The 18,732-nt window shown below is 39.6% G+C and overlaps 1 long non-coding RNA gene and 1 pseudogene across 1 annotated transcript in view; both read right to left on the reverse strand.

The window, feature by feature from the left end:
* LOC114669909 (uncharacterized) overlaps positions 1–18,732 on the reverse strand; it is a 75,685-nt gene that overhangs the window by 13,239 nt on the left and 43,714 nt on the right. The gene's annotated exons all lie outside the window — the stretch shown is intronic.
* On the reverse strand, positions 14,164–14,671 carry LOC696154 (large ribosomal subunit protein uL23 pseudogene; annotated as a pseudogene).

Below are 18,732 nucleotides of genomic sequence, written 5' to 3' on the forward strand. Positions count from 1 at the left end.
TGGTCTTGAACTCCTGACCTCAAGTCATCCGTCAGCCTTGGCCTCCCGAAGTACTGAGATTACAGGCATGAGTCACCATGCCAGCCATATACATGTATTTTTCTTATATTTTACAAGATAAAATATCTTTTTTAAAAGGGATGAGGTCTCTCTATGTTGCCAAGGCTGGTCTTGAACTCTTGGCTTCAAGCAGTCTTCCTGCTTCGGCCTCCCAAAGTGCTGGGATTACAGGCGCAAGCCACTGCACCCAGCCTAGATAAAATATCTTGTGAATTTCTGTATCTTGCATAATATGAGTTAACCCACTCCATCCCTCTGCCTGTTAAAATTCTACCCTTGCCTCAAGGCTTAGCTCAAACAATGCCTCATCCAGATGTCTCTGATAACTAGAGACAGAAATAATCTCTTTGTTCTCTGAATTCCCATAGCTGCTTTCTGAATTCTCTGGATTTCCCACAGCTGAATTCTTTACACCTGTTTCTGGCAATCATCATCAGACATATGTTCTCTCCTATTAGACTCAGTTTCCTTGATTACAGGACTTTCCATAAAAAATACCCAATAAATATCCAGAAATAGATCATAGGGTTCAAAATACAAAAGAAAGGCTGGGCACCATGGCTCATGCCTGTAATCCAGCACTTTGGGAGGCCAAGGTAGGAGAACTGCTTGAGGCCAGGAGTTCGAGACCAGCCTGACCAACATGGCGAAACCCCATCTCTACTAAAAATACAAAAATTAGCTGGGCACAGTGGTGCACACCTGTAATCCCAGCTACTCAGAAGACTGAGGCACCAGAATTGCTTGAACCCAGAAGGCGGAGGCTGCAGAGAGCTAAAATAATGCCACTGAACTCCAGCCTAGGTGACAGGAAGACTTTGTCTCAAAAACAAAACAAAACAAAAACGAGAAAAAAGAAAAAGATGTCATTTTGCTGGTCAATTAGAAAAGATGACATAGGAGGTGACATTTTATCAATTAGCCACTCTAATTCAGGGTTCAAGGCTGATGAGATTTTTTTCAGAGACTGCAAATACGTTGAAATCTGAAAAAATATATTGGCTACAAGATATGAACATAAAATTAAAATTAAAATTAATAAATATTGAAAACCATGACATCTCAAGTTTCTTTATTGCTAGAGATAGGACAAAAAATTAAAATTAAAGATATGAAAATAAAATTAAAAATTAATAAATGTTGAAAACCATAACATTCCAAATTTCTTTCTTTCTTTTTTGAAACGGAGTCTCTCTGTCATGCAGGCTAGAATGCAGTGGTGTGATCTCGCCTACCTCTGCCTCCTGGGTTCAAGTGCTTCTCCTGCCTCAGCCTCTCAAATAGCTGGGACTATGGGTGCGTGCCACCATGCTCGGCTAATTTTTGTATTTTGTTGTTGTTGTTGTTGTTGTTAGTAGACAGGGGGTTTCACCATGTTGGCCAGGCTGGTCTTGAACTCCTGAGCTCAAGTGATCCACCCGTCTGGGCCTCCCAAAGCTCTGGGATTACAGGCATGAGCTATGGCACCCAGCCCCGAACTTCTTAATTGCTAAATTTAGGATTCAGAATAATCACATTATCTTGAACGCAATTTTTATAGATCTTTTTGCTTTGCCAGGATTCTCAAGCATGCACAATGATTCTCCAGAAATCTGCATAGTAAGAAGAAAAAGAAAAAACACAAGTGCAGATAATGGCAAGCACCACCTCACTCTAATATATGAGATGGGCTAAGGCTTCCAAAAGATTGTCTCAGCTTGTGAAGACCTAGAAACGTCCCTGTACATAAGTGCACCCAGCCCATGCTGATGGGAGCATAAATTGCTGCAAACACCCTAAAAGCAATCTGTAAGTGGGCACATGGGCATTAAAAATGTTAAAACTGCCTGTAATTCTAGTGTTTTAGGAGGTTGAGGCAGGAGAATCAGTCGAGCCCAGGGCTCAAGACCAGCATAGGCAACATAGCAAGACACTATCTCTACAAAAAATTTAAAAATTAGCCTAATGTGGTGGTGTGTGCCTGTAGTCCCAGCTACTCAGGAGGCTGAGGCAGGAGGATCACTTGAACCCAGGAGTTGGAGGCTGCAGTTAGCCATGATTCTGTCACTGCACTCCAGCCTAGGCAACAAAGCCAGACCCTGTCTCTAAAAAAAAAAGGAAAAAAATTGTTACGACCTTTTGACCCAGTGATACTACTCCCAATACTTAATGTTCTGGAAAGAGTCATGTGTCTTCAGCATTTAGTAATTCTCTATCTTTCTTTTTTGTATATTATTCTGTATATTTTTCAAATTTCTTACACGATAAGCATGCATTTTATAGTAAGAATGCTTACAAGAAAAAAATTAACTATTTAATAAGAAGCCAATTGGTCGGGCATGGTGGCTCATGCCTGTAATCCGAGCACTTTAGGAGGCTGAGGCAGGTGGATCGCTTGAGGTCAGGAGTTCAAGACCAGCCTGGCCAACATAGTGAAATCCCACCTCTACTAAAAATACAAAAATTAGCCAGGCATGGTGGTGCCCACCAGTAACCCCAGCTACTGGGGCGGCTGAGACAGGAGAATCACTTTAGCCCGGGAGGCATAGGTTGCAGTGAGCCAAGATTATACCACTGCACCAGCCTGGGTGACAGAGCAAGACTCTAGTTCAAAAAAATTAAGTATAAATAAATAAATAAATGTCGATTAAGCAGAAGAAGAAATAAGAGGAAGATACAAAGAGGCAAGAAGGCCAATTCCATGCAGTGGCCTCGATGCTTTAGCTTTCCTTTACCTCCCAATCTGCTCCGATCCACAATGCAGGCATTTCCTTGATCCACACCCCCAAACGACAGGCCAGCCTTTCTGTCCTGGCACACGGTCCCAGCTCCCAGAGAACCCTAATCACCCCAACTACATGAGTGTTTAATCTTCCCAACATTTAATCTTTCCAACAATCCTAAACTGTGGGCACGATTTTTCTGCTTCTTTAAATGTGAAAACATACTCAAAGAGGTTAAATCAAGTTCCCAAACACCACACAGCGAAGAAATAGCAGAGCTGGAGTATGGATAATTTATCGTCTACTTTAACAATGGGTCCTTTGTTAAGCTGCCCTTGGTCCATGCTTTATAATGGACACTCATTGTCTTATTGTCCAACTTCAACATTCTCACCTCCTTTCCATTTCAGATCTTTTTTTTATCAGAGAGCATCTTTCCTTTCTCCTCCCAATACCACCAGAGAGATGTAATAGACACAGACCAATTTAACATATGGAGTCATTTTATCTCTGAAAAACAATCTCAATTTGAAAGCCAATCATAGTGGGGAAGGGATAATGTTAGTATTTCACCTTCCTATCATATATTGGTTTAATATTTTTTATTTATTTATTTTTCTTTGCGACGGAGTCTTGCTCTGTCGCCCAGGCTGGAGTGCAGTGTGCTACCTCGGCTGACTGCAAGCTCCGCCTCCCGGGTTCATGCCATTCTCCTTCCTCAGCCTCCCTTGTAGCTGGGACTACAGGCACCCGCCACCATGCCCGGCTAATTTTTTGTATTTTTTAGTAGAGACGGAGTTTCACCGTGTTAGCCAGGATGGTCTCGATCTCCTGACTTCGTCACCCGCCTCGGCCTCCCAAAGTGCTGGGATTACAGGCGTGAGCCACCGTGCCTGGCCGTATTGGTTTAGTATTTTTATTCTGATATCAATGTACCATTGTCTGGGTGTCTGTTTTAAACAACAGACATCTCTAAAGCAGAGACTGATTCTACACAATTCTCTTTATATTCTACTTAGCAAAACAAGGTAGTCAGCTAAATATTTAAAATTGTTTTGCATAATGAAAATTTTGACATGCAAATAAGTAAGAAAAATCTGTCTTATATTGGAAGGCAATTATCCTTAAAACGTAAAATAATCACACATTGGATTAGAAGACAGAAGGAATCACAAAAATATCTGTTTGAACAATCTACTTTAATCTGAAAAAAGATTTCACTCTCCAGGGAACAGAGTGTGATGAGAATGGCCAGAAGGCTCATTTTGAGCTTTTGATCAGTTCTCGCTGCAAGTGTAGCAGGACGAGCTGCAGACAAAACTCCTCAGACACCAAGTTAAAGAAGGAAGGGGTTTATTTGGCGGGGGGCATCGGCAAGACTCCTGTCTCAAGAGCCGAGCTCCCCGAGTGAGCAATTCCTGTCCCTTTTAAGGGCTCACAACTCTAAGGGGGTGCACATGAGAGGGTCGTGATCGATTGAGCAAGCAAGGGGTATCCATGACTGGGGGCTGCGTGCACTGGTAATTAGATCGGAACAAAACAGGATAGGAATTTTCAGTGCTTTTCTATACAATGTGTATAATCTATAGATAACATAACCGATTAGGTCAGGGGTCGATCTTTAACTACTAGGCCCACGGTGTGGCGCGGGGATGTCCGCTTGTGGATTTCATTTCTGCCTTTTAGTTTTTACTTTTTCTTCCTTTGGAGGCAGAAATTGGGCATAAGACACTATGAGGGGTGGTCTCCTCCCCTAAGTGCAGCCAGGGAAGAGATTTCCAGACTGTATTGAGTGCTGTATTTACCAGCTTTGGAAAACCAAGGAATATATGCCATATTTTAAATCAAAGAAATGTGCAAGGCTCATTCATGAAAACAAAGAATTTAGGATCTGGAAATGAACATTTAAAAAATATTTGCATTCAACCCCATTTTACAACATGGAATGAATTAGCTCCATTCTAGCAGAACTATGTATACATGTAGTTATTCAACAAAACAGTCTGCTTTTTAAAAAAAATTCACATTTTACACAAAGAATAATTCAGAAATGGGCAGGAAGATATATATTTAGTCTATACTGAAATATCATAGAGAAATAAAACTTAAACCTGTTTTGAAGACTGTGGTTTGATACTACATAGCTCACCCTGTCAGTGTAAGAAAATTGGCTTTTTGAATTCAAAAGCACAAAGTGCTCTAGGTTGAAAGTGGGGCCAGGCTCACTGGTTCATGCCTGTAATCCCAGCACTTTGGGAGGCCGAGGTGGGCCGAACACCTGAGGTTGGGAGTTTGAGACCAGCTTGGCCAACATGGTGAGACTCCATCTCTACTAAAATTACAAAAATATTAGCCGGGTGTGGTGGCTCACATCTGTAATCCCAGCTACTTGGGAGGCTGAGGCACGAGAATCACTTGAACCCAGGAGGCGAAGGTTGCAGTGAGTGGAGATCATACCACTGCACTCCAGCCTGTGTGACAGAGCAAGACTCGTTCTCAAAAAAAAATAAAAATAAAAAGTGGACAGTCATGCACCATATAATGTTTCAGTCAGTGATGGACCACATGATGATTGTCCCTCAAGATTTTAATACCTTAGTTTTGTGTACCTTTTCTATGTTTGGATATATTTAGATATAAAAATACTTACCATTGTGGTACAATTGCCTACAGTATTCAGTACAGTAAAAGGCTGTACAGATTTGCAGCCTAGGAGCAATGGACTGTACCATATAGCCTAGGTTTGCTGTAGGCTGTACCATCTAGGTTCCTGTAAGTGCACTCTAGGATGTTCACACAATGATGAAATCATCTAAGGATGCATTTCTCAGAATGTATCTCTATCCTTAAATGATGCATGATGGTACATACTTTCTTCAGTCAGTTCAAATAGGTAATATTTACGCAGCAATAGCAAGAAAATGGAACTTGATCTCAAAAGTTGTGACTCAATTTGAGTCAGCCACACTCCAAATGTTAAATAGAAACTTCCATTCACAATTTCGCTGTTTGTGTTTAAAATATATCTATCACGAAACATCACTAAGCTGAATACAGTTAAAAAAAAATAATAAACTGGTCAATAGTTTGCAATGAAGGTAAGCTAGGGAGGGGTAAGTTACAAGATGCAAAAACTCTGGGCTCTTGGATGGATAGTACAAACTTTTTCGGCTTCGCTTAGTTTTGTTTTAGAGTTATGACTCCTACTTTATTCTTCTTTTCCAAAATTATTTTAGTTGTTCTAGTTCCTTTGACTTTGCGTGTAAATTTTAGAATAATCTTGTCTATACCTACAAAAATACTTACTACAATTTTGACAGGCATTGGGTTAAACCTATAGATCAATTTGGAAAAGAATTGAGACCTTCCTCTATGAACTCAATATATATCTCTTCATTTAATTTAGATCTTTTATTTCTTTCATCATCATTTTATAGTTTTCAGCATATACATGTTTTGTTAAATTTATACCTAATCACCTCATTTTTTGTGCAATTATAAATAGCATTCTATTTTTAATTTCAGTTTATACATACTTGTTGCTAGTATTTGGGAGTAAATAATTTTTTTTGTCTATTAATCTTATATCCTATGACTATGTGTGAATGGCCCATCAGTTCTACATCCTCACGAGTATTTGGTGGTGTCTCTGCTTTTTTCTTTTCTTTTTTTCTCTTTTTCCTTCTTTTCACAGGTGTTGATGATCTTTATTTTTTATCTATATTTTATTCTTTTCACAGGTGTTGATATGTCTTTGTGGTTTTCTCTTTTTTTCCCAACAGATTGGCCAAATGAGTGTCTCTTAATGTGTTAATAAACACATGATATGAGTTCGACCCTCCTAACTTTCTAAGTATATCGATACTATAGCATAATATTGTTAGTATAACATTATAGTTAACTAATAGGTTGGTGCAAAAGTAATTGCAGCATCAATGGCAAAAACTGCAATTACTTTTGCACCAATATAATATAGTTATAACTATAATAACCATAGTTATTACAGATTATAGTTAGTATAGTATTATAGTTAACAATAGCATAGCATAGTTAACTATAAGCACATTGTTGCACAACAGATTTCTAGGATTTTTTCATCTTGCATGACTGAAACTCTAAACCCATTGAATAGCAATTTCCCACTTCCTTCTTCCTGAAACTCCTGGCAACCCCCGTTCTCCTTTCTCCTTCTATGAGACTGAATATTGTAGATACCTCATATAAAGAGCATCATGCAACATTTGTCCTATGGCTAGCTTATGTCACTTAGCATAATATCTATAGGTTTTACTCATGTGGTTGTATATGGCAGGATTTCTTTCTTTTTTAAGGCTGAATAACATGTAATTGTATATGTATATAATGTATATGTCCATTTTGTATGTGTCTACACTTGGTTTATCCATTCATTCATTAGGTTGTTTCTACCTCTTGGCTATTGTGAATAAGCTGCAATGAAGATTCATTGTAAATCTTGAATTGAAAACAGAATCTTCTTCAATCTTCTTCACAAAAATAAGCTGCAATGAAGAATATTCTGATTTCAATTCTTTTGGTCATATACCCAAAAGTGGGATTGCAGGATCATAGGTAGCTCTATTCTTAATTTATTACAGAATCTCCATACTGTTTATCACAGCAGCTACATCATTTTACATTCCCACCAATAATGCAAAGGGTTGCAGTTTCTCTGCATTCTCACCAGCACTTATTTTCTGTGTATGTGTGTGTGTGTTTATTTTATAATGGCCCTTCTAACAGATGTGAAGTGATAGATCATTGTGGTTTTGATTTGTATTTCCTTGATGATTAGTGATGTAGTATCTTTTTATATATCTGTTGGCCATTTGTGCATCTTCTTCGGGAAAATGTCCATTCAAATCTTTTGCCCATTTTAAAATTAGATTATTTATTATTTTGTTTAGTGAATTGTAGGGGGTCCTTATATACTTTGGCTATTAACCTCGTATGAGATTTATGGTTTACAGATATCTTCTCCCATTCTGTAGGTTGCCTTTTCACTCTATAATTGTTTCTTTTGAGCACACAGCTTTTTAGTTTCATGTAGTCCCACTTGTTTATTTTTGCTTTTGTTGTTTGTGCTTTTAGTGTCATGTCCAAAACATCATTGTCAAAACAGTGTTATGAAGATTTTCCCCTATGTCTTTTTCTAGAAGCTTTGTAGTTTCAGATCTTATGTTTAAATCTTTAATACATTTTGAGTTGACTTTTGTGTATGGTGTCAGAAAAGGGTCCAACTTTATTATTTTCTTGTGAATATTCAGCTTTCTGAGCACCATTTGCTGAAGAAACTAGTTTCCCTATTGTGTAGTCTTGGCACCTTGTTGAAGGTCATTTGACCATATATGTGTAGATTTATGTCTGGGGTCTCTACTTTATTCCATTGATCTATACATCTGTCTCTATGCTAGTACCATACTGTTTTGAATACTGTAGCTTTGCAATATGTTTTCAAGTCAGAACATGTGAGACCTCCAGATTTGTTTTTTTAAGATAGTTTCAAGAATCCAGGTCTTTTTGTCAAAGGACCTTGAATGGGTTCAGAGTCCTTTGAGGTTCCATAAGAAGTGTAGGATTTTTTTTTCTATTTCTGCAAAAAAAAAAAAAAAAAAAAAAAAGCCATTGAGATTTTGACAGGGATTGCATTAAATCTGTAGATCATTTTGAGTAGTATGAACATTTTAGGAATATTAAGTCTTTCAATCCATGAAAATGAAACATTTCAATTTATTTGTGTCATCTTAAATTTCTTTCAACAATGTTTTGTAGTTTTCACTGTACAAGTCTTTCACCTCCTTATATTTATTCCTCAATATTATATTATATTATTTTTGATGCTACTGTAAATGGAAATTTTCTTTCTTTCTTTTTTTTTTTTTTTTTTTTGAGATGGAGTCTTGCTCTGTCACCCAGGCTGGAGTGCAGTGGCATGCTCTTGACTCACTGCAACCACCGCCTCCTGGATTCAAGTGATTCTCCTGCCTCAGCCTCCCAAGTAGCTGGGATTACAGGTGCGTGCCACCACACCTGGCTAAATTTTGTGTTTTTAGTAGATACAGTGTTTCACCATGTTGGTCAGTCTGGTCTTGAACTCCTGACCTTGTGATCTACCCGCCTCAGCCTCCCAAAGTGCTGGGATTACAGGCATGAGTCACCGTGCCCAGCCTTGGAACTGTTTTGTTAATTTCCATTTTGGATTGTAGAAACACAACTAATTTTTGTATATTGATTTTGTATCCTATAACTTTGCTGAATTCACTTATTAGTTTTAACAGATTTTTTTGGTGGAAGCTTTAGGGTTTTCTATCTATCAGATAATGCCATCTATTATTTTTCTCTTCTCTAGTTCACATATTTCTTCCATAATTTTTATTATTTTCTTCCTTCTGCTAAATTTGTACTCACTTTGCTTTTCTTTTTCTAGTTCCTTGAGGTGTAAAGTTAGGTTGTTTAGTGATATCTTCTTTTTCAAGGTAGCTCTTCACTGCTTTAAATTTCCCTCCTAGTACTGTTCTTACAGTATCAAATAAGTTTGGGTATATTTGTTTTCATTTGTCTAAAGATATTTTCTAATTATCCTTTTGACTTCTTCTTTGACCCATCGATTGTTTGAGAGTGTGTTGTTTAATTTCTTCATATTTATGAATTTTTTGGTTTTCCTTCTGCTACTATTTCTAGTTTCATCCCATTGTCATCACACAAGATACTTGGTATTATTTCGATCTTCTTAAATTTGTTAAGACTTACTTTATCATCTAACACATGATCTCTCCTGGAGAATGATCTGTATATACTTGAGAAAAAATGTATACTTTGCTGCTATTGGATGGAACATTGCATATATGTCTCTCAGGACTATTTGACTACAGTGTTGTTCAAGTCTTTTGTTTATATATTAATTTTCTGCCTTGATAGTCTATCAGTTGTTCATAGTGGCATTTGAAATCTCCTACTATTAACGTGTTGCTTCTATTTCTCCCTTCAGTTTGGTCAATATTTGCTTCTTATATTTGGGTGCTCTGAACCTGGGTGTATATATATTTTAAAAGTTTATATGTTTCTAATGAACTGACCCGTTTTTCATTATATAATGTCCTTCTTTACCTCTTGTGACAGCTTTTGACTTAAAGTCTATTTTGTCTGACATAAGTATGGCCACCCCTGCTCCCTTTTGTTTAACATTTGCATGCATTTTTTTTCTTCCATTCTTTCATATTCAGCCTCTGTGTGTCCTTAATCTAAAGTGAGTCTCTTGGCCAGGCATGGTGGCTCACACCTGTAATCCTAGCATTCTGGGAGGCTGAGGTGGGCAGATCACCTGAGGTCAGAAGTTCAAGACCAGCCTGGCCAACATGGTAAAACCCCATCTCTACTTAAAAATACAAAAATTAACTGGGCATGGTGGTACACACATGTAATCCCAGCTACTCAGGAGGCTGAGGCACAAGAATCACTTGAACCTAGGAGGCGGAGGTTGCCGTGAGCCAAGATTGAGCCACTGCACTCCAGCCCGGGTAACAGGGCAAGACTCTGTCTCTAAATAGATAAAGAGTATCTTATAGACAGCACATGGTTGAATCTTGGTTCTTTTTATCTATTCATGCACTCCTTGTTTTTTAATTGAAGAGTTTAATCCATTTACATTTAAAGTAATTACTTAAGGGAAAGACTTACTATTGTCATTTTGTTAATTGTTTTCTTTCTTATAGAATTTCATCTCTCTTTTCCTGCCTTGCTATCAGCCTTTTTGTTCCACTGATTTTTTTTTTCAGTGGCATGCTTTGATTCCTTTCTCATTTCCTTTTGTGTGTCATAAGTATTTTCTTTTTTTGGTTATGATGAGGTTTACATAAAACATCTTGTAGGCTAGGCACAGTGGCTCATCCCTATAATCCCAGCACTTTGGGAGGCCGAGGCAGGTGGATCACTTGAGGTCAGGAGTTCAAGGCAAGCATGGCTAACGTGGTGAAACCCTGTCTCTACTAGAAATACAAAAATTATCTGGGCATGGTGCTGGGCACCTGTAATCCCAGCTACCCAGGAGGCTGAGACAGGAAAATTGCTTGAACCTGGGAGACAGAGGTTGCAGTGAGTCGAAATTACGCCACTGCACTCCAGCCTGGGTGACAGAGCGAGACTCTGTCTCAAAAAATAATAATAATAAAAGAAAACATCTCATCGTTGAAACACTTTATTTTAAGCTGACAACTTAACTTCAGTTGCACACCAAAATAACTTTTTTACTTCCTTCCTCCCCACACTTTGTTATTGCTGTCACAAATTACATCTTTTTATATAGTGTCTTCATTAACATATTTTTAGTTATATTTCTTTTTTGTACTTGATTTTCAACTTCTACACCAGAATTGTAAGTGACTTCATACCACAGTTACAGTATTACAGTATTCTCTATTGTTTTATATATTAACCTCTACAAGTAAACTTTATACTTTCATATCCTTTTGTGCTGCTGTCTCGCATCCTATTGTTCTAACTCAAGGGACTTTCTTTAGCAGTTCTTGTAAGGCAGGTTTAGTGGGAATGAACTTCCTGAGCTGTTTATTTGGGAAAGTCTTTCTCCTTTATCTATGAAAGGCAGTTTTACCAGAGACAGAATACTTAGTTGGCAGGGCTTTTAAATCTCATTTTATTTCAGCACTTTGAATATAACATCCCACTCTCTTCCGGCCTGCAAGGCTTCTACTGAGAAATCCCTGATAGTCTTATGAGGGCTATCTTGTCCACGCAAGTCATTTTTTTTCTTGCTGCTTTTTCAATTTTCTCTTTGTTTTAGATATTCAACAATTTAATTGTAATGTGTCTTGGTGTAGACTTCTTTGGATTTATCATAGTTGGAGTCTCCTGGGGTTCTTAAATCTTATCCATATCTTTCCCCAGATATGAGAAATTTTAAGCCATTTTTTTTTTAAATAAGCTTTCTATTCATTTCTCTCTGTATTCCTTCTGCAACTTCCATAATGTATATATAGGCTTGCTTGATAGTGTCCTGTAAATCCCTTAAACTTTCTTCACTTTTTCTTTTCTTTTTTCCTCTTTTTTTTTTTTTTTGAGACAGGATCTCACTCTGTCACCCAGGCTGGAGTGCAGTGACATAATCTCAGCTCACTGCTACCTCTGCCTCCCAGGTTCAAGTAATTCTTCCACCTCAGCCTCCTGAGTAGCTGGGACTACAGGTGCGTGCCACCACACCCAGCTAATTTTTGTATTTGGTAACAGAGTTTCAACCATGTTGGCCAGGCTGGTCTCGAACTCTTGACCTCAAGTGATCTACCCACCTCAGCCTCTCAAAGTGCTGGGATTACAGGTGTGAGCTACCGTGCTCAGCCCATTCTTTTTCATTCATCTTTTTTTTCCCCCTCTGACTGGATAATCTCAAATGTCCTGTCTTTGAGTTTACTGACTGATCAAGTCTATAACCCTTTTAGTGATTTTTTGGGGGTGGGGGGACAGAGTCACACTCCATTGCTCAGACTGAAGTGCAGTGGTGTGATCTTAGCTAACTGCAGCCTCAAGCTTCTGGGCTCAAGTGATCCTCCTGCCTCAGTCTCCCAAGTAGCTGGGACTATAGGCATGTGCCACCATGTCTGGCTAATTATTTATTTATTTTTTTGTAGAGAGGGCATCTCGCTATGTTTTCCAGGCTGATTTCGAAGTCCTGGGTTCAAGTGATCCTCCTGCCTCAGCCTCTCAAAATGCTGGGATTATAGGTGTGAGAACTGTACCCAGCTCCTTTAGTGAATGTTTGACCCTTCTATTGAATTTTTCAATTCAGTTATTGTATTCTTCAGCTTCAAAATTTCTGTTTGGAGATATATATATATATATATATATATATATATATATATATATTTTTTTTTTTTTTTTTTTTTTTTTTTTTTTTTTGAGACGGAGTCTCACTCTGTCGCCCAGGCTAGAGTGCAGTGGCATGATCTCGGCTCACTGCAAGCTCCGCCTCATTCTCCTGCCTCAGCCTCCTGAGTAGCTGGGACTACAGGCGCCCACCACCACGCCCAGCTAATTTTTTGTGTTTTTAGTAGAGACGGGATTTTACCGTGTTAGCCAGGATGGTCTCGATCTCCTGACCTCGTGATCCACCTGCCTCAGCCTCCCAAAGTGCTGGGATTACAGGCGTGAGCCACCGCACCAGGCCTCTTTTTATATTTTCTCTGTTAACATTCTCATCCTTTTCCTGAGTTCATTGAACTTCTTTATGATGGTTATTTCGAATTCTTTCTCAGGTAGTTCATATATCTATGTTTCTTTAAGGTTGGTTTCTGGATATTTATTTTACTCCGCTGCACCTGCCAAATGTCCTTGTTTATGTGCCTTGTAATCTGTGGTGAGATCCACACATTTGAAAAAGATACATATATATAGCCCCCTTTCTGCATTTGGAGACTGGCTTTGTAGAGGGAAAACAAAATCAGCCTAACTAGAGATCCCGTGGGCCTTTCAAACCTCTTCTGGATGTCTGTTCTCTGGACTTGTGCATGTAAAATCCCAATTAGAGTCATCTCACTGTTTCTTGTTTCAGAAGCTAGTAATCTCTGGCTTTCTCTGGTGTCTTTCTGTAGCACTGCAGGTTTTCTTCAGCTGCCTTAAGCTGCCCAGCTCTCTTTTGTGCTCAGCAGCCCTAGGCTTCTAGAGTATGCTGAATCTCATCAGCATGCCAAGTGAAGTGAGACAGAAACTAGTTCCTCAAGCAGCCCCCTCAAAAGCCAGAATGTTGGATGCATACTCTACTCTTCTCCCTATTCCTTCCCCCTTCACCGAGAGAGGCCACTGAGCTGTATCAGCCTCTGTCTGCTGCACTGCAGGTCTTCTGGGGCAGCAGCCAACTACTTAGCTCTCTTTTGTTCTCAGTAACCCCTGGGTACCTAAAGTATACCTAAAGTCATATCAGCACTCCAAGGCAGGTGAAACAAAAACCAGTTCCTTGGGCAGTCCCCTGAAAAGCCAGGATGTTGAATTCAAACTCCATTCTTCTCTTTCTCTACCAATGTAGAAGCTGAGAGTTAGAGATTTTCTTCTGACCACACCACACTGAGCCAGGGGAGGGACTATGGTGAGTGAGTGCCTTCTAGTCCAAACCTTGCCTTTGTTCTCAGTGGCTTCCAACCTGGTACCTTTTCCTATCACTTCTTTTTTTTTTTTTTTTTTTTTTTTTTTTTTGAGACGGAGTCTCGCTCTGTCGCCCGGGCTGGAGTGCAGTGGCCGGATCTCGGCTCACTTCAAGCTCCGCCTCCCAGGCTTAAGCCATTCTCCTGCCTCAGCCTCCCGAGTAGCTGGGACTACAGGTGCCCGCCACCTCACTCGGCTAGTTTTTTGGATTTTTTTTTATGTTGAAAAGATATATATATATATATAATTAGGCAGCTGGACTCAGTTTAGATGATCCCAATTTTGTCGGCAACATCCAAAGCGTCGTAATCAGGAGCCAGTCGAACATACGCCTTTTTCTCTCCATCAGGCCGAATCAGGGTGTTGACCTTGGCCACATCAATGTCATAGAGCTTCTTCACAGCCTGTTTAATCTGGTGCTTGTTGGCTTTAACATCCACAATGAACACAAGTGTGTTGTCTTCTATCTTCTTCATGGCAGACTCAGTGGTCAGCGGAAACTTGATGATAGCATAGTGGTCAAGCTTGTTTCTCCTGGGGGCGCTCTTCCGAGGATATTTGGGCTGCCTCCGGAGTCGCAGTGTCTTGGGCCCCCCGGAAGGTGGGTGACGTGCGGATCTTCTTTTTTTTGTGGCTGTGGACACCTTTCAACACTGCCTTCTTGGCCTTTAAAGCCTTCGCTTTGGCTTCAGCTTTAGGAGGGGCAGGAGCTTCCTTCTTCGCTTTCGGCGCCATCTTGTGAAAAGCTTTTGTATTTTTTAGTAGAGACGGGGTTTCTCCTGGTTAGCCAGGATGGTCTTGATCTCCTGACCTCGTGATCTGCCCGTCTTGGCCTCCCAAAGTGCTGGGATTACAGGCTTGAGCCACTGCGCCCGGCCTCCTATCACTTCTTAAATTCAGACATGACAGAAACAAGTTGTTTGGACAGACCCCTGAAAAGTCTAAAATTGACACATACGTCAGTCTTCTCCGTCCCTTCCCAGGGAGAAGCCAGGAGCTGCAGCTTTTCTCCTGATCATGTCGTGCTAAACCAGGGAAGGGAGTATGGAAAGCAACTGCCACATATTTTCCAATTGGCTTCCATGAGGCTGTTTCTGTGCTCACCTGGGGTTCAGAAGCCCCTTTTAGCTTCTAGATTTGTTGCAAAGGAATTGGTCCCTGTAATGCTGTTGAATTGGTGTCTCCGTGGGTGCAGAGGGGCTGGGGTTTCCTAGTCTGTAATCTGCTGACATACAAACCTCTTTGGGTTTTTTTTTTTTTTTTTTGGTTCGTTTGTTTTTGTTTTTTGTTTTTTAGACAGGGTCTCACTCTGTCACCCAGGCTGGAGTGCAGTGGTGGAATTTCAGCTCACTGCAACCTCTGCCCACCAGGCTCAAGCAATCTTCCCACCTCAGCCTCCTGAGTAGCTGGAATTACAGGCATGCGCCACCATGCCCGGCTAATTTTTGTGGTTTTTGGTAGAGAGGGGGTTTCACCATGTTGGCCAGGCTGATCTGGAACTCCTGACCTCAAATGATCTGCCCGCCTTGGCCTCCCAAAGTTCTGGGATTACAGATGTGAGCCATTACACCCTGCCAAAATCTCATTGTGATTTTAATTTGCATTTCTCCAATGTCTAATGATGTTGAACAGCTTTTCATGTGCTTGTTTGCCATCAATACGTATGTATATATGTGTGTGTATATATGTACGTATATGTGTGTGTCATGTCTTTTATTTTAATTGGATTGTTTGCTATTTTACTGTTGAGTTTTGAGAGTTCTTTATATATTCTACATACTAGTCCTTTGCTGGATATGTGATTTGCAAATATTTTCTCCAGTGTGTGGCTTTCTTTTCTTCCTTTTAACTGGGCACACTCATGCATCACTTAATGATGGGGATATGTTCTGAGAGATGCATTGTTGGGTGATTTCCTCATTGTGCAAACATCAGAGAGTATACGTACACAAATCTAGATGACATAGTCTATGACACTCCTGGGCTACACGGTATAGCCTACTGTTCCTAGAATACAAGACTGTATAGCATGTTAGTGTACTAAATAGTGTAGGCAGTTGTAACATAGTGAAATTTGTGTATCTAATAAACATGTCTAAACATAGAAAAGGAACAGAAAAAATATGGTATTATAATCTTATGGCACCACTATAGTATATGTAGTCTATCATTGACTGGAATGTCTTTGTGTGGTACATGGCAGTATTTTACAAAGTAAAAATGTAAATATTTTGATGAAGTCTAATTTATCAACATTTCCCTTTTTGAATCTTGCTTCTGGTGGCAAGACTTAAGAACGATTTGCTTATCCCTAGATCATGAAGATTTTTTCTTACATTTTTCTCTAAAGGGTTTACACTCTTACATTTTCATTTACGTGCATGATCTATTTTGAGTTGAATTTTGTATGTGATGTAAACTAGGTCACAGGTCATATTTTTTGCTTCGGGGTGTCCAACTACTCTAGTGCCATTTTAAAAGGCTATCTTCCTCCACTGATTTTTCTAATTTTATTTACTATTCATAATTTTTATCTTTCTATGAACATGATTTATAAAAATCCTATTTTAAAGTCTTCAAAAAGTGGTTTTTTTTAAGCTTAAGCATAGTGAATTCCCATTTTTATTGTTGATAAGTTAAACTAGTACTAATATCAAACAGTTGTATAGCACTTAAGATGCACCAGGCACTCCTCCCAATGCTTTACATGTATAAATTCATGTAATCCTCACAATTCTGTGCTGGAATATCATACTATCACACTACAATAATACTATAATATTATACCAGTGTATTTTATTCTATGAGTAGTAAAAAGTTATTGGAAAATTTTTAGAAGAGTAATGTAATAGGTCTGGTACTCATCTTTTTTTTTTTTTTTTTTTTTTTTTTTTGAGACGGAGTCTCGCTCTGTCACCCAGGCTGGAGTGCGGTGGCCGGATCTCTGCTCACTGCAAGCTCCGCCTCCCGGGTTTACGCCATTCTCCTGGCTCAGCCTCCCGAGTAGCTGAGACTACAGGCGCCCGCCACCTCGCCCGGCTAGTTTTTTGTACTTTTTAGTAGAGACGGGGTTTCACCGTGTTAGCCAGGATGGTCTCGATCTCCTGACCTCGTGATCCGCCCGTCTCGGCCTCCCAAAGTGCTGGGATTACAGGCTTGAGCCACCACGCCCGGCCTGGTACTCATCTTTAAGAATTTTTAACAGACATCTTTAAATATATACAAAAGTAGAGAGGAAAATATAATAAACCCTCATTTATGCATGTCAGCTTCAACAATGATTACCATTTTGCCCATCTTATTTCTCCTGATTTCTCCCTACACACACATAGTTTTTCTAGAGTACTTAAATTCCAGGTAGTGACTTATTCATTACTACTTCAGTAGGTATCCCTAGAAGATAAAAAGTTTTTTTAAAACCTAGCCACAATAGCCTTATCACAAAAGCAAAAAATGACTGTTTCTTAAAATATTCCCTTAACAAATCTCCAATTCTGGTTCAAATTGCCCCATTGTCTCAAAAACATCTTTTTCCAGTTGGTTTGTTCAAATCACTGTATAATCACATTACAGTTTATCCATTTGCTTCTTTCCTATGTCATTTATTTGAGGAGTAAACTGAGCCTAATATATGTCTAAAATTCACTCTGGATAAACAGAATATGGTACCTACATACAATGGAATATTATTCCACCTTCGAAAGGAGGGAAATTCTGACATATGCTATAACAGAGATAGGTCTTGAGGGCATTATGCTAAGTGAAATAGACAAGTCACAAAAAGACAAATATTGTATGATTCCTCTTATTCATGTGAGATACCTGGAGTAGTCGAATTCATAGACCAGGGATGGTTGCCAGGGACTAGGGGAGGAGGAATGGGGAGTTAGTGTTTAATAAGTATAGAGTCTCAGTTTTGCAACATAAGAGGGTTTTGAAGATTGGTTGCACAATAATGTGAATGTACTTAACACTACTGAACTGCCTACTTAAAAATGGTTTAGATGGTAAATTTTATGTTATATATATTTTATCACAGTTTTTAAAATTTTAAAACATCCCTCTGGGTGGTGTGTAGAGTAGAAGCAGCCTGACCAGCTGGAAGGCTATTGCAGTGCTCTGGGTGAGATGACAGTGGCTTGGATTAGGGTGATAGAGGTGGAGGTGGTTGAGAAGAGATCAGATCTGGGGTCTGTTTTAAACGTAGAGATAATAGGACCCCCTGGCAGATTGGATATTGAGTGTGAGGGAAAAGGACAAACGACAGCAAACTCCTGGGATTTTGGCCTGCTCAGCTGCATGACTGACTGTGCCACTGAGTGGAATGAGGAAGCTGGGGGAGGAGGCAGCTAGCTACCAGGTGGCAGGTTGATTACATTGGACCTCTTCCATCAGGGAGGGAGCAGCGATTTGTTCCCTTTGGAACGGGCACTTTTCCGGATTTGGATTTGGTTTCCTTGGCCGTTGTCATGCTGCTGCCAGCACTCTCTCTGTAGTCGTGCTAGATGCCTTGTAGCCTGTCATAGTCTCCCACACAATATTACTTCTGATGAAGAAGCATTTTGCAGAGACAAAGTAAGCCAAGAGGCTAATGCCCATGGGACTCATTGATCTTGTCATGGTGTCCCATCTCCAAAACCAGGTGGCTCAGGAGAACAGAGGAATGGTCTATTGGCAGCCGGTTCCTGTGCCAGCTGGAGAGATACCTTATAGGGACACTGCATATTTTCTGGCCAGTGCTGCTGTTTCTCCTGAAGCCAAGATCCACTTGGCTGGGGAATCCAAGCAATGGAAGCAATGGTATATA

This window comes from Macaca mulatta, chromosome 9 (genome assembly GCF_049350105.2).
Source record: "Macaca mulatta isolate MMU2019108-1 chromosome 9, T2T-MMU8v2.0, whole genome shotgun sequence".
NCBI lineage: Eukaryota > Metazoa > Chordata > Mammalia > Primates > Cercopithecidae > Macaca > Macaca mulatta.